The 15,099-nt window shown below is 47.3% G+C and overlaps 1 protein-coding gene across 14 annotated transcripts in view; it reads right to left on the reverse strand.

Moving 5' to 3' along the window:
* Window positions 1–15,099, reverse strand: part of PLXNA2 (plexin A2) — a 3,799,727-nt gene that overhangs the window by 2,152,292 nt on the left and 1,632,336 nt on the right. The gene's annotated exons all lie outside the window — the stretch shown is intronic.

Here is a 15,099-nt window from a genome sequence, read left to right on the forward strand (position 1 = left end):
TCAAGCAAAGAAAAAACGTGTGTTTTCAAACTTGTATGTTAACAGGTCTATGCAAAACAGAGGATTCCTATACGGTATCTTCCTCAAAGCCAAAGCTGCTGTGCAGGACCACCTTCTGCACATGTCCAGTAGAACAAAGCCACTCGTGCAGGGAGTATAAAGCCATGCATGTTTGAGTTTGTTCTACTGGGGATGCATGGATCACACTCCTGTATGTCCGGACAGAGCAGGAATGATAGGCTAGAGGAGAGTCAGTGAAGCCTTTGGACTACCCAGAGGCTTTCTACTACTGAAGTAAGTATCTAAGTTGTATTTTAAAATTTGCTTCAGAAATGCTTTAAAAGCAAACCTGAACTGAAAATAGATAATTACTTGTATATGTTGTAGTAATGGTAAATAGAACGTTCCTAGAGTCTCATAATCTTATTTTGAATGTACGGCATTTAATGTTACATAAAGTGAAGTGTAAAAAGAAGCCATGTCAGTGTGACCTATAATCTGGTTCATTTAGCTCAAACACAGAGAACTAATTACCTTTGAACTTTTTTTAACTATCGTGTTGTCAATTGTCAGGAATGTGTACCCAGCCAGCCAGAAGTATGTTAGTCTCTAATTACTTTTCAGGAAAGCTGCTATTCAACTCTAACTGCACAGATAAAGCACTAAACTTGTGTATCTCATTATGTCCTATGACATTTCAGGTTCATTTTAAAAGGCAGTGTAGGCTAAATGTAGCCACTCTGATATAAACCACAAATTGAATGAGCTTACTTTAGCAAGTAAAAGTAACAATGATCAGATTAGTTAATGCTTTCAAATGAAAAATACATTTGGCGTCAAAGTGATATGATTTGGGCATCTTCCAAATAGATTGTGAATGCCTCTGTAGAAAATCAGTGAAATGACTGTGTACTCTGGAAAGTGATGCAGTAGATGTTAGTGCTATATGAATACATAATAATGATATGGTAGAACATTAGACTATAACTGTGGGTGGGATTCAACTGTGAATTCCTCTGAGGACTGTCAGTGACATGACTATGTACACTGTAAAGTGCTGCAGATGATGTCAGTACTATATAAATACATGATTACTTTTTTTAAAGTGTTCTTTGCAATAAATTTCACTGCAAAGATAAGTGAGCAAAAGTCCTTATTTAAACTTTAAGCTGCCAGTGCATGGGGGGAAGGGTAAATCTAGCTGCCATACGGGAGCCATTTACGATTGACAGCTGCATGGCTTTGCACTGTATCAATAATCAGGAGACAAAGCTAGCGCCGGTAACAGTGCTGGGATTGATACGTCATCAGATTTCTGCTACTTGTTCCAGCTGTTCCAGCAGTTCAGCACCAACATCTTTCACAGCGCTATATGGAGTAAATATTGTCTTGTCACTTAACTGTCTCTCAGAGGGGCTCACCATCTAATCCCTACGATAGTCATTTGTCTATGTATGTATCCTGTAGTGCAGGCCTAGGCAAACTTTTTGCGGCCCAGGCCACACACTGTGTACCACGGAATGGATTCCTCTCCTTCCTCCCTGTAGAGTCACGAGCAAGCAATAGCTAAGGGAGACTTAAAACTCATCTGATTGCCATCTAGCATCACATCTCCATGGCAACAGGGCATCACATGACATGACCTCAGGGCGTGCCAGCGTATTGCACACTGGCAGCCAGTGTGCTGCCGCAGGTGTTGAGGAAACATCTGGTTCTGGTGAGAATTGATCCCACAACTCTTCCTCTTGTTCCTGTAACTGTTCCTGTTCACGCTCCTCCACAGCTTGATCCACCACTCTACGCACGGCTTGCTCCAGGAAGAAAGCATATGGGATCAAGTCACTGATGGCGTCTTCACTGTGACTCACCCTGTGTGTCACCTCCTTAAACGGCCACATGAGCCTGCAGGCATTTTGCATGAGTGTCCAGTACTTCGGGCAGAACATCGCCATCTCCCCAGAGCATGTCTTTTTACTGTAGTTGTAGAGATACTGGTTGACAGCTTTCTCCTGTTGTAGCAGGTAGTTAAAAATTCCAGTGAGTCGGGCTATCGCAAATCAAGCGCCTCACCGGCAAGTTGTTTCTCTGCTGAATAACGTCCAAGTGTGCCATGGCTGTGTAAGACCGCCTGAAATGCCCACACACCTTCCTGGTCTGCTTCAGGATGTCCTGTAAGTCTGGGTACCTACACACAAATCTCTGAATTATTAGATTCAGCACATGTGCCATGCAGGGTACATGTGTCAATCTTCCCAAATTCAAAGCCGAAATGAGATTGCTGCCGTTGTCACACACCACGTTGCCGATCTCCAGTTGGTGCGGGGTCAGCCACTGATCCACCTGTTTGTTAAGAGCAGCCAGGAGAGCTCCTCCAGTGTGACTCTCCGCTTTGAGGCAAGACATGTCTAAGATGGTGTAACACCGTCGTACCTGGCATGCAGCATAGGCCCTGGGGAGCTTGGTCTGTGTAGCTGGAGAGGAGATTGCAGCACCAGTAGAGTAGCACTGCCACTCAGCCGAGGAGGAGGATGACGACAGTGAAGAGGATGTAGCAGGAAGAGTAGGAGGAGAAGGAGAGGAGGTGGCAGCAGGCCTGCCTGCAAGCGGTGGAGGTGTCACAACTAGGTCCACTGCACAGCCACGTACTCCCAGCTTGCCAGCGATCACCAGGTTGACCCAATGGGCTGTGTAAGTAATGTACCTGCCCTGACCGTGCTTTGCAGACCAGGCATCCGTGGACTATTGACCCAACGCCGTGTGCCAGAGATGACACCATTTGCCTTTCAACTTCATGGTACAGTTTGGGTATTGCCTTTTTTGAGAAATAATTGCGGCCTGGTATCTTACACTGCGGTGTCCCAATGGCCACAAATTTGTGGAAGGCCTCAGAGTCCACCACCACCAGCTGATATGGTAACAGCTGGCGAGCTAACAGTTCCGCCAAGCCAGCTGTCAGACGCCGGGCAAGGGGGTGACTGGCAGACATTGGCTTCTGACGCTCAAAGATTTCCCTCACTGACACCTGGCTGTTGCTGTGGGCAGAGGAGCAGGAACCGCTCAAGGTGAGAGGTGGAGTGGAGGAGGGGGGCTGTGAAGGTGCAAGGGAGAAAGCAGCTGAAGATAATGCACCTGAAGTAGGAAGAGGAGAAGGAGGGTGGCTTTTTTGCTTTTGTGTGCTGCTTTTCCTCAGGTGGTCTTCCCATTGCAGTTTGTGCCTTTTCTCTATGTCCCTTCGTAAGGCAGTTGTCCCTACGTAGGTGTTGGCCTTTCCACAGCTCAAATTTTGGTGGCAGAGAGAACAGTAGGCATTGCTCTCATCTGAGGCAGACACACAAAAAATGTCAACACCGTTGAGCCCTGGGGTGATGGCACTATGGTGGCGTCAGCAGCGGATGTTGAAGGGCATGTTGGATGGCTGTCCATAGGTGGCGATACATGGTGCCGGACACTGCCACCAGCTGTTTCTGACGATGATTCTCCCCCTGCTTCTTACAGCAACTCATCTCCTCCTACTCCTCTCGGACTCCCTCTCTGAACTGTCCCCCTGTTCATCTCCACTACTGGGAACCCACGTGACATCCGTATCATCATCGTCATCATCATCATAATCATCCTCCCCAGCTTCGCTTGTATCAGACATCTTCAAACCTGCACCAACAGCAGGTACTTCATCATCCTTCTCCTGTGAAGTGTCAAATGTAGCGGATGTGGTGCTTGCAGTAGCCTTGGTGGCTGCAGAAGATGAGGTGTTCTGTGTTAAATAGTCAACCACGCCCTGACAATCTTGGGAGTTGATGGGATGTGCCTTCTTCTGAGCACTGTACTTTGGTCCAGGGCCGCACAAAATCACGTCAGCACGACTTCGAACAGACCTGCCAGGTGGCCTGCCTCTGCCTGTTGTTTTGTCCATATCGGGGGGGGGGGGGGGGGGGATGAAGTGAAAGGTATGCACTGACTTGACTAACACAATGTGCAGACACACAAGTGCAGTGAAAGGTATGCAGTGACTGGTATTACAATACAATGTGCAGCTGTCACACAGGTGCAGTTAACAGGTATGCACGGACTGGTATATAAAACAGCGTGCAGTCATACAGGTGCAGTGAACAGGTATGCACGGACTGGTATTACAAATATGCAGCTGTCACACACACAGGTACCCTGAACAGGTATGCAGTGACTAGCGTTATAAATGTTCAGCTGTCACACACACCGGTACCATGAACAGGCATGCAGTGACAGGTATATAATATAACACTGCGTGCGGTCACTTAGGTGCACTGAATAGGTATGCAGTGACTGGTATCAATCCAATGTGCAGCTGTCACACACACAGGTACCGTGAACAGGTGCAGTGACTGGTATATAACACTGTGTGCTTCTGTCACGCAGCTGCAGTAAACATGAACAGGTATGCAGTGATTGGTATTACAAATGTGCAGCTATCACACACACAGGTACTGTGAACAGGTGCAGTGACTGGTATAAAACACTGCGTGCTTCTGTCACGCAGCTGCAGTAAACATGAACAGGTATGCAGTGATTAGTATTACAAATGTGCAGCTGTCACACACACACAGGTACCGTGCACAGGTGCAGTGACTGGTATATAACACTGTGTGCCTCAGTCACGCAGGTGCAGTAAACATGAACAGGTATGCAGTGATTGGAATTACAAATGTGCAGCTGCCTGTCACACATGTGCAGTGAAAAGGTAGGAGCTGAATGTGCTGGGCCTGGCAGTGCACAGTGGGAATTAGCAAGGGGCCAAGGGCCAGCTGCGACTGACTGACAGGGCTGTATATGCAAGCATCAATGGGACACACAAAAAAAACAAATCACAAGAACAACATTAGTTCTCAGAAGAGCTGTTGAGGGGTGCTTTTTAGCAATAAGTATCAGCAAGGAGCAAGCTAACAAGCCTAACAAGAGCCTAACTAAGCTTTCCTTATGTCTCTGCAGCAACTCTCCCTTCTCTAATTACTGCAGCCACATGAGTTAGGGAAATGGCCGATGCTGCCTGCCTTTTATAAGGGGGGAGGGGTCTCCAGGAGGAAGTGTAGCCTGATTGGCTACCATGAGTCTGCTGACTGTGATGTAGAGGGTCAAAGCTGAGCCTAATGATGTAATATTGTGCAGGTCAAGCTCGCATATAGTTCGTGGTTCACCGCAAACGCGAACCACCAAAGTTTGCGTTCAAATGTGAACCGTTCAGGCCATCTCTGCTATTCAGTCACACCCTCTGGTCTCTGGAGGAACCAGCTGGGATATAATCTCTGCCCTCTGCTCTCTCCCTCTTTCCTCCATTAAACAAGCAGCTTAGGACCAGGCAGTGTGTAATGAAAGTGAACAAAACACACTCAATTCACCCTTCTTGATCCTCTCAGTGCTTCTTCCACTCACATAGGTACTCTTGCAGCTTGAATCTCCCGGGTCTGCTTTGTTCTGTTCAGCCCTTCACCTCAGTATCAGAGTGGAGAAAAGGAGGGGGTGCTCTGCCTATAGGAGAGAATGGAGGAAGAGGTGGACAGATGATCTGCTGACTCAAGATCCAAAATAAAATGCTGAATATTGGAATTCATTTCTCTGTACTATGCTGTAATCGGACCTGTTGCTCAGCTATCAGAAGAACAATTAGCTTTAGGAATGGTCAGAAATGCCTATTTCCAATTACACAGAAATTCCAATTTCCACCAATGCTGATTTCCAATTACGCAGATTTCCGATCGGTTTCCGATTTCTGAGTTTGTATTTCTGAGTAGAGTTTCTCTGGTGATTTTTTGCATTCTCTGATTGGCCAAATACTTCAGAGTTGCTTCTGTTTTCCCTGGTTGGTCCATTGCTTCAGAGTTCTGTGTTTGGGCTAAAATTACCGAACTGCAGTAATACAGTATTTCCACAGAAATCCGACTTCAGGATTCTGTTTTCAGAGTTCCGATCGGAAATTCGGATTTCCGATCGGAAATTCAGACATTTTAATTCCACAAACTCTGAATGAACATCCCTAATTAGCTTATAACCAACAGAAAACACCCAGCTTACAGTGAGTGAACTGTTTATTTATGCTAAACATACGCCCTAGTCTGGCTAACCAGTGAATTAATGAGCTGATAACACAGCAATTCAGCTCTGAAAAAAAATGCAGGATACAAGGGCGAGAAAAGAAACACCATTTGAGTGCTTGAAGTGAGAGACTCGAAGTTGAAGTGAAAGAGGGCCACTGCATGACTGGAGATGGACAGTGAGTTGGAGATGCAAAAACCCTATGTTGCTGAGGGGGCATTACTAGGGTCTGCAGGGTAAGTGGGCTGGTTGAGGAAGCAGAGGGGTAGAGACAGGCTTACTAAGGGTCTACAATGGAGAGAGGGCTAGTTGAGGATGCAGGGAAATAAAGTTATGCTTGCCATTAGCAGGGAATCAGGCCATTAGCAGACAATGCATGGACAGGGTCATCCGGTATTGCAGTCTATGCATATCTGTTGTCCCTGCGGATTGAGTCATATTTTTTCCAGATTCCAGATACCCGAACTATCCAGATATCCGGACTTTTTTTTGGTATCCGAACTTCGATACGGATTCCAGATACCTGGATAAATCTGGAATGCACTATCCGAGCTAACTCAGATACCTGTTAGGTATCTGGAAATCAGTCCAGATACCTAGTTCGGGTACCCGGCTCCGGATAGCGTAACCACGAAGATGACGTCCATGACGTCATTGAGCCAATCAGAGGGCTCTCAGCCGAAACCCTAGCAACCAATTACAGAGGGGAACCTGGCCAGCCCCTCCAGTATATAAGGCGGGCGCCATGATGAAAATCTCGTCCTTGCTTGTGACTGCTCACTGAGAGACATCTCAAGTGCTGTTGGCTAAGCAAATGCTGTATTACTGAGTTAAACCTAGCGTTTTTGCTCCTAAACACTTGTACTACACCAGTATTTTATTGTTTTTTAGTTAGCTAGCTTGTATTTTAATTTTAGTCTTTGTGACAGTCAGACTCAGTGCTGCAGCTGCTAGGCTAGGTTAGGGCCTGCTGTGTGCACAGGCTAGGCCTGCTGCCAGCCTTAGCTACAGTATAGCTTGTAGGTTATTAGAGATTAGATTACTGTACTACTACTAGTCTTATATTGTGTTGTTAGTTGTTACAGAGAGTACTACTACTGTGTTAGCTTTATTTACTACAGATAGTTACTGCAGTGCTGCTGTTAGAGTCAGTCAGTGTGTGACAGACAGACAGATAGTGTGTGCTCCTGTCACTCTGTCAGTTGAATTTCTTCTAGTACTACTACAACTATCCTACTACTACCAGTTATATATAGTTCATTTGTATTGAGTTAGCTTACTTTAATTGCAGTGCTGTTACAGTGTGACAGATAGACAGACAGTTAGGGTGTCAGTGTGTGTTACTCTGCTGTCACTCCGTTAGTTGAAGTTCTACTACTGCTACTATCTACTAGTACTACTGATTTGAATAAGTACCCCACTTCATTTGGACACATATAAAGTTGTACTATGTCTGCTGGCACTGGCAGCCGGGGAGGGGCAGCATGAAAAGCAAGGGCAAGAGGAGAGGGAGAAGCATTGCCGCCACCGTCAGCAGTTCTGCAGCGTTAGTGTCCATTCCGCCGCTAGCCACTGGCCGTGGACGCACTGGATGCCCATCTGTTAGGGGGAGTCACATTGCAGAGATGCAGCAGCGTGTAGTGGCCATTTTCCAGCAGGGTCATCGGCGCACATTGGAGGAGAAAGATGCTGAGCCTGTGATGGAGCTGATGGTGGATGAGCAGGCCACCACCAGCTCTACAACAGAGATCTCTACCCACCACACAGAACAAATCTTCTGCTGCCAGTCTGCCACTGTCACTTTACACCACTACAATAGCTGTATATAGAGATGGGCCGAACAGTTCCAGGCGAACTTCGGTGGTTCGCGTTCGCCATGCAAAGGCGAACTTTTGCGGAAGTTTGATTTGCCCCATAGTGCTCTATGGAGAAGAACTTTGACCCTCTACATCACAGTCAGCAGGCATATTGTTGCCAATCAGACTGCACTCACGCCTGGAGCCCCACCCCCCCCCCCCCCTTATAAAAGGCAAGGTCCTTGTGCCGTTTTACTCACTCGTCTGCCTACACTAATTAGTTAAGGGACAGCTGATACACACACACTGCTTTCTGCTAGGGAGAGTTTAATTAGGCTCTTGTATAGGTTGCTTAAGGAGGGTCTCATCTGCCAGTGAATTATAGTATTTCAAAAGCCAGCTTACATACCGTGGCTGGGAATTGAACCCAGGTCTCACTGTGTGGTGGGCAAGTACCTTAACCGCTGTACCACCAACACTACTAACTGAAGCTAGCCTAGCATGTACCATTTCTGCTCAATCCAAGAGAAACATTAGGTTGCTTAAAGGGAAACTTAACAGAGTGATATGGATGTTTCCTGTTAAACAATACCAGTTGCCTGGCAGTCCAGCTGATCTCTGTGGCTGCAATAGTGGCTGAATCCCACCCTGAAACAAGCATGCAGCTAATCCAGTCTGACTTCAGTCAGAGGACCTGATCTGCATGCTTGTTCAGGGGCTGTGGCTAAAAGTATTAGAGACACAGGGTCAGCAGGCGATTCAGGCAACTGGTATTATTTTAAAAGGAAAAATCCATATCCTTCTCAGTTTAGGTTCCCTTTAAGGATTTGTAGCATAAAAGTCAACTCACATTGGCTGGGAATTGAACCCAGGTCTCACTGTGTGGTAGGCAAGTACCTTAACCGCTGTACCACCAACACTACTAACTGCAACTAGCCTAGCATTATTATTATTATTATTATTATTTATTGTATTTATAAAGCGCCAACATATTACGCAGCGCTGAACATTAATTTAGGTTACAGACAATATTTAGGGGTGACACACAGCAATATGACAATACAGGAATACAAGAAAACCAGATCACACACCATAGTATGAGTACCAGGTAATGCTTAGTCAGTCACTGGATGGAGCATGGAGATTAGGCAAGTTAGGTTCACTCAGATGCATAGCATGGGTGCACAGTAATGGAGGTGCAAGATCAGGTAGGACACAAAAGGAGGAGGACCCTGCCCAAAGGCTTACAATCTAGAGGGAGAGGTAAGGACACGAATGGTAGAGGACCAGAGTTCAGCTGTAGGTTTAGAGCACTTGTGAGGGGTGGTAGGCCAGAGTGAAAAGGTGAGTTTTGAGGGCTTTCTTGAAGATGTTGAAGGAGGGGGCTGCCCAAATGGGTGGAGGTAGGGAGTTCCATAGTGTTGGAGCGGCTCTTGAGAAGTCCTGGAGGCGTGCATGGGACTGGGTGATTCGGGGGGCGGTTAGGCGAAGTTCATTGGAAGAGCGGAGTGAGCGGCTGGGTGTGTACCTCTGAGTAAGATCGGAAATGTAGGTTGGACAGGTTTTGTGGACAGATTTGTAGGTCAGACACAGTATCTTGAATCTGATTCTGGACTGGATAGGAAGCCAGTGGAGGGATTCTAGGAGGGGATCCGCCGTGGTGGAGCGATGGGAGCAGTGGATAATTCTGGCTGCCGCATTCATGATGGACTGCAGTGGGGCTGTTCGGGTCATAGGGAGACCAGACAGCAGGGCATTGCAGTAGTCAAGGCGGGAAATTATGAGGGCATGAATGAGGAGTTTGGTGGTGGCAGAGGTCAGGAAAGGGAGAATCTTACAGATGTTACGAAGGTGGAAGTTGCAGGACTTAGTGAGGTTTTGGATGTAGCATGTACCATTTCTGCTCAATCCAAGAGAAAAATTAGACAAGACAAATAACATTTATATCACGCTTTTCTCCTGGCGGACTCAAAGCACCAGAGCTGCAGCCACACTCTATAGGCAGTAGCAGTGTTAGGAAGACTTGCCTAAGGTCTCCTACTGAATAGGTGCTGGCTTACTGAGCAGACAGAGCCAAGATTCAAACCCTGGTCTCCTGTATCAGAGGCAGAGCCCTTAACCATTACACAACCCAGCCACTGCTTAACGATTTGTAGCCAGGCATGTACTTGCCTTTTGTGTTCAACAGTTGTCCAAAGAGAACCCCAGATAGCCAGGTATTATTATTATTATTAGTAGTATTATTAGTATTATTAGTATTATTATTATTTATTGTATTTATAAAGCGCCAACATATTACGCAGCGCTGGACAATAAATATATACAATGATACAAGGATGACAGACATAGGGTTATACAACATAGAACAAAGTTAAACATGCAAATTGTTCAAAATACATGAGCATGCGATATGGGCTGGTTAGGTAGGCCCAGTAATACAAGTACGGGCTGTCATAGAACAGGAGCACACAATCCTGTAGATTACACTAGGGAGTGGAGGACCCTGCCAGAGGCTTACAATCTAAAGGGTGAGGTGGAAACACTAGGTGGGTGTAACGATCGGTGTCAACACGCAGAGAGAATCTGATTATTGGTGGGCTGCAGACTCACCAATAATGCAGATATACACCGGATTATGAATGATCTGCAGAATCACCAATAATCCAGGTATGTCTAACCTCTGGACACCTGAGACGTGAGTGTACAGTATCACAGTAACACTTTGAGAGGGAACTGCCAGTAAAACTGGAGGCAGTGAGGAGAAGGAAATTCACCCCTAGACGTGGGTGAATTCCCTTAGGCCAAAGGCTCCCTAGGAGAGGGACCTAGGCCTGGTTGCAGGAAGCCCTGCTGCTAATATGAACAGATTTGCCCTATCTGGTTGTGAGATCCTATCTCACTACAGCCTAGTGGCAAACCAAGGAAGTACAGGTATACAGTGCTAGTCTTGGGTGTGTGGTCCGTAGTTACAGCACCCCGGAACTAGTCCAAAGCATAACATAGAACTGACACAGTATCCTAGTCTTGGGTGTGAGGTCTGTAGTCACAACACCCTGGAACTGGTCTAAAGCATAACACAGAACTGACACAGTATCCTAGTCTTGGGTGTGAGGTCCGTAGTCACAACACCCTGGAACTGGTCTAAAGCATAACATAGAACTGACACAGTATCCTAGTCTTGGGTGTGAGGTCCGTAGTCACAACACCCTGGAACTGGTCTAAAGCATAACATAGAACTGACACAGTATCCTAGTCTTGTGTGTGAGGTCCATAGTCACAATACCCTGGAACTGGTCTAAAGCATAACATAGAACTGACACAGTACCCTAGTCTTGGGTGTGAGGTCCGTAGTCACAACACCCTGGAACTGGTCTAAAGCATAACATAGAACTGACACAGTATCCTAGTCTTGGGTGTGAAGTCCGTAGTCACAACACCCGGGAACTGGTCTAAAGCATAACATAGAACTGACACAGTACCCTAGTCTTGGGTGTGAGGTCCGTAGTCACAACACCCTGGAACTGGTCTAAAGCATAACATAGAATAACATAACATGAGAAGGTCATCTAGCTCAGTGTGGATTCCCAGGTCCATCCTGGTTCAACCACACTGTAGGATCTGACTGAGGTCTGTGTGCTAACACGTTAAGCATTTGCAACGGCAGACGATGTGAGACTGAGGAACAAGTGGTTATATAGTGCAGCGCTGGCCAGCGCCGCCCAGTCTCCTTCAGCCAATCCACATCCATCCTTGGATCAGCTGACCGGTGGGGTCAGCTGATCCCTCTCTGCTTCCCATAAAGCTTCTGTCTTGCCGCGCACGCGTGCATTCCGCAGCCTATGTGCACAGGAAGGCTGTATAGCATCAGACACATGTCGCCGCGTGTAAACCGGCGGAGCATACGCGGAAATGGCCGCCATGCCGCCAGAGCACGCAGTGGCCATTCCGCAATCCTTCACAGTGGGGCTGTTAAATATTCCTTAGAGAGTTACTGTGTGGTAGGAGGTGGGTAGAACATCATAAAGAGGTTAGTTTTGAGGGCTTGCTTGAATGTGTTGAAAGAGGGATCAAGTCTGATGGGTGGTGGAAGGGCATTCCAGAGGGTGGGGGCAGCTCTTGAGAAATCCTGCAGGTGGGCATGGGAGTGTGAAATGCGTGGGGTGGTGAGGCGAAGGTCGTTGGAGGAACGGAGGGGGTGACCTGGTGTATACCTGTGAACAAGCTCCGAGATGTAGGTAGGGCAGGTTTTGTGCACAGATTTATACGCCAGGCATAGAATCTTGAAACTTATCCTGAAATGGATAGGGAGCCAGTGCCGGTATTCACAAAGGGGAGATGTGGATGCAGAGCGGTGCGAAGAATGGATGAGTCTTGCAGCCGCGTTCATCACTGATTGAAGGGGGGCAGTGCGTTTCAGGGGGAGGCCAGAAAGGAGGGAGTTACAGTAATCAAGGCGGGAGATAATGAGGGCATGGATGAGCAGTTTGGTCGTGTCCGGGGTTAAGAAGGGGCGGATCTTGGAGATATTACGGAGGTGGAAATTGCAGGTTCTGATGATGTTTTGAATGTGTGGGATGAAGGAGAGGTCAGAGTCCAAGGTGACACCCAGACAGCAGGCCTGGGAGGTAGGGAGAATGGTTGTGTTGTCGATTGTGAGGTGGAAATCTGGGAGGGGTGCAGCAGCATAGGGTGGAAAGATCAGGAGCTCAGTTTTGTCTAGGTTAAGCTTTAGGAACCTAGCTGACATCCAGGAGGAAATTGCTGAGAGACACTAGGAGACTTTGTTTATGGTGGTGGATGAGAGATCGGGGGTATGGAGATAAATCTGAGTGTCATCTGCATAAAGGTGGTAATTGAAGCCCAGGGAGGAGATAAGCTTGCCAATTGAGGAAGTGTATATGGAGAAAAGAAGGGGGCCTAGAACAGAGCCCTGGGGGACCCCAACTGAGAGGGGGGCAGGGGTTGAGGAGGAGCCATTGAAGGAAGTGGTGAAGGAGCGATTGGATAGGTAGGAGGAGATCCAGGCCACGGCAAGACCATGGATGCCCATGGACTGTAGTGATTGGAGGAGGGGGTAGTCAACAGTGTCAAATGCTGCAGAGAGGTCATGGAGGAGCAGGATGGAATAACTGCCTTTGGTCGTTGACCACCTTGGCGAGGGCTGTTTCAGTTGAGTGTGCAGGTCGGAATCCAGACTGCAGGGGGTCAAGTAGGGTATTGGTGTTGATGTATTGGGTAATGCGTTGGTGGACTAGGCGTTCGAGGAGTTTAGAAGCATAGGGAAGGAGGGAGATTGGGTGGTAGTTTGAGGGTAGGGATGGGTCGAGTGAGGGTTTTTTCAGCAGGGGAAGTACAGTGGCCTGTTTGAATGCTTTGGGGAAGATGCCTGTGGAAAGGGAGAGGTTGAACAAGGAGGTGAGGACTGGGGCCAGGTCAGGGAAGTGGGGACAAAGAGTATTTGCGGGTACTGGATCACAGGGAGAGGATTTGGGGTGGGGGCTAGCACCACTAGCAGCAGGCTGACTTCATGACTTCATCAATGGTGGCAGGAGCAAAAGGGGTGAGGGGTGGATGAGACAGGGGAGCAGCTGGGAGGGAAGGCAAGGGGACAACCTGAGAGGCGTTGGGAAGGGAGGGATGGAGGAGGGAAATTTCATTAGGTAGATTCATATCTCTCTCTCTCTCTCTCTCTCTCTTGTATTTTTGAGCATAAATGGATTGAGCATAAATGGTACATGCTAGGCTGGCTTCAGCATGTAGTGTTGGTGGTACAGTGCCTGGCTATCTGGGGTTCTCTTTGGACAACTGTTGAACACAAAAGGCAAGGCCATGCCTGGCTACAAATCCTTAAGCAGTGGCTGGATGGTGTAATGGTTAAGGGCTCTGCCTCTGACACAGGAGACCAGGGTTTGAATCTTGGCTCTGTCTGTTCAGTAACCGAACCGAAAATCGGAGGTTCGCGACATCACTAGGTATATTGTTGAAAAAAAAAACGTAAATTTTTTTTGTCTGGGCTGAAAACTGTGATGTCCCAGTCGTGCATTGGACACAATGTGGGCTGCACGACCGCTGTCTGGCACCTCCTGATGTTAATTTACAGCCAGTTCGTTTCGTATCCAGATATCTGGATTTATCCAGATTTTTTACTATCTGGATCTGGAACAAACCAGGTATCAAAAAGAGGTATCCAGATATCTGGATTTATCCAGATTTTTTTACTATCTGGATCTGGAACAACCCAGATATCAAAAAGAGGTATCTGAACATCACTAATTGTGTTTTGGTAAATAGAGATGGCCCGAACGGTTTGCCAGGCGTGTAGTCCGCGCGGAATTCAGCTTTCCACGGCAGGTAACGAACACATAGCGTGTTCGACCCACCACCTATACCTATTCATTGGGCTAAACTTTGATCCTCTACATCACAGTCAGCAGGCACATGGCAGCCAATCAGGCTGCACTCCCTCCTGGACCCCCGCCCCCCTATAAAAACGCAGCAGCATCGGCCATGTTCTCACTCTCTGGCTACTGTTCTATTGAGAAGAAGGGAGAGACATTGCTGGAGAAGATAGGGATTAGGGAAAGCGTTAGTTAGGCTGTTAGCTTGCTCCCTGCTGAAATTTGTTGCTGAAAGCACCCAAAAAAAACCTCTTTTGAAAGTTAATATTCTTCTGAGGTGTTTTTGTGTGTGTGTGTGTGTGTGTGTGTGTGTGTGTGACACTGATACAGTGTGTGTGTGACACTGATACATAGATACAGCCCTGTCTGTCGCAGCTGGGCCTTGCAGTACTGTGCCAGGACCAGCACACTGTATTACCACCAGTGCATATCTTTGCGATTGAACGTACTATACCATAGCTCTCTTTGTGGGTGACAATGCATACGTACAGCCCACAGACAGTTCCCTGCTGGCATTTGTAGTTCCACCACTGTCTGCAAGCACACTGTATTATACTAGTGCATGTCTTTCCAGTGTATTTGTGATTGAACACACTATACCATAGCTCTCTTTGTGGGTGACACTGCATACACTGCATACAGCCCACAGAGAGACAGGGACAGTTAGCTAGGCTGTTCTTTATTGCAGAAACCACCCCCAAAAAAGCCCTTTTGAAGGCTCATATTCTATTTTGTGTGTGTGTGTGTGTGAGAGAGACACTGCATACAGGGCAGGCCACAGTCATTACTGGGCCTTGCAGTTCTACTCTCCTCTTCTATTACAAGCCAGCTCCTGGTCTATC

The sequence above is a fragment of the Hyperolius riggenbachi genome, chromosome 2 (genome assembly GCF_040937935.1).
Source record: "Hyperolius riggenbachi isolate aHypRig1 chromosome 2, aHypRig1.pri, whole genome shotgun sequence".
NCBI classification, from domain to species: Eukaryota; Metazoa; Chordata; class Amphibia; order Anura; family Hyperoliidae; genus Hyperolius; species Hyperolius riggenbachi.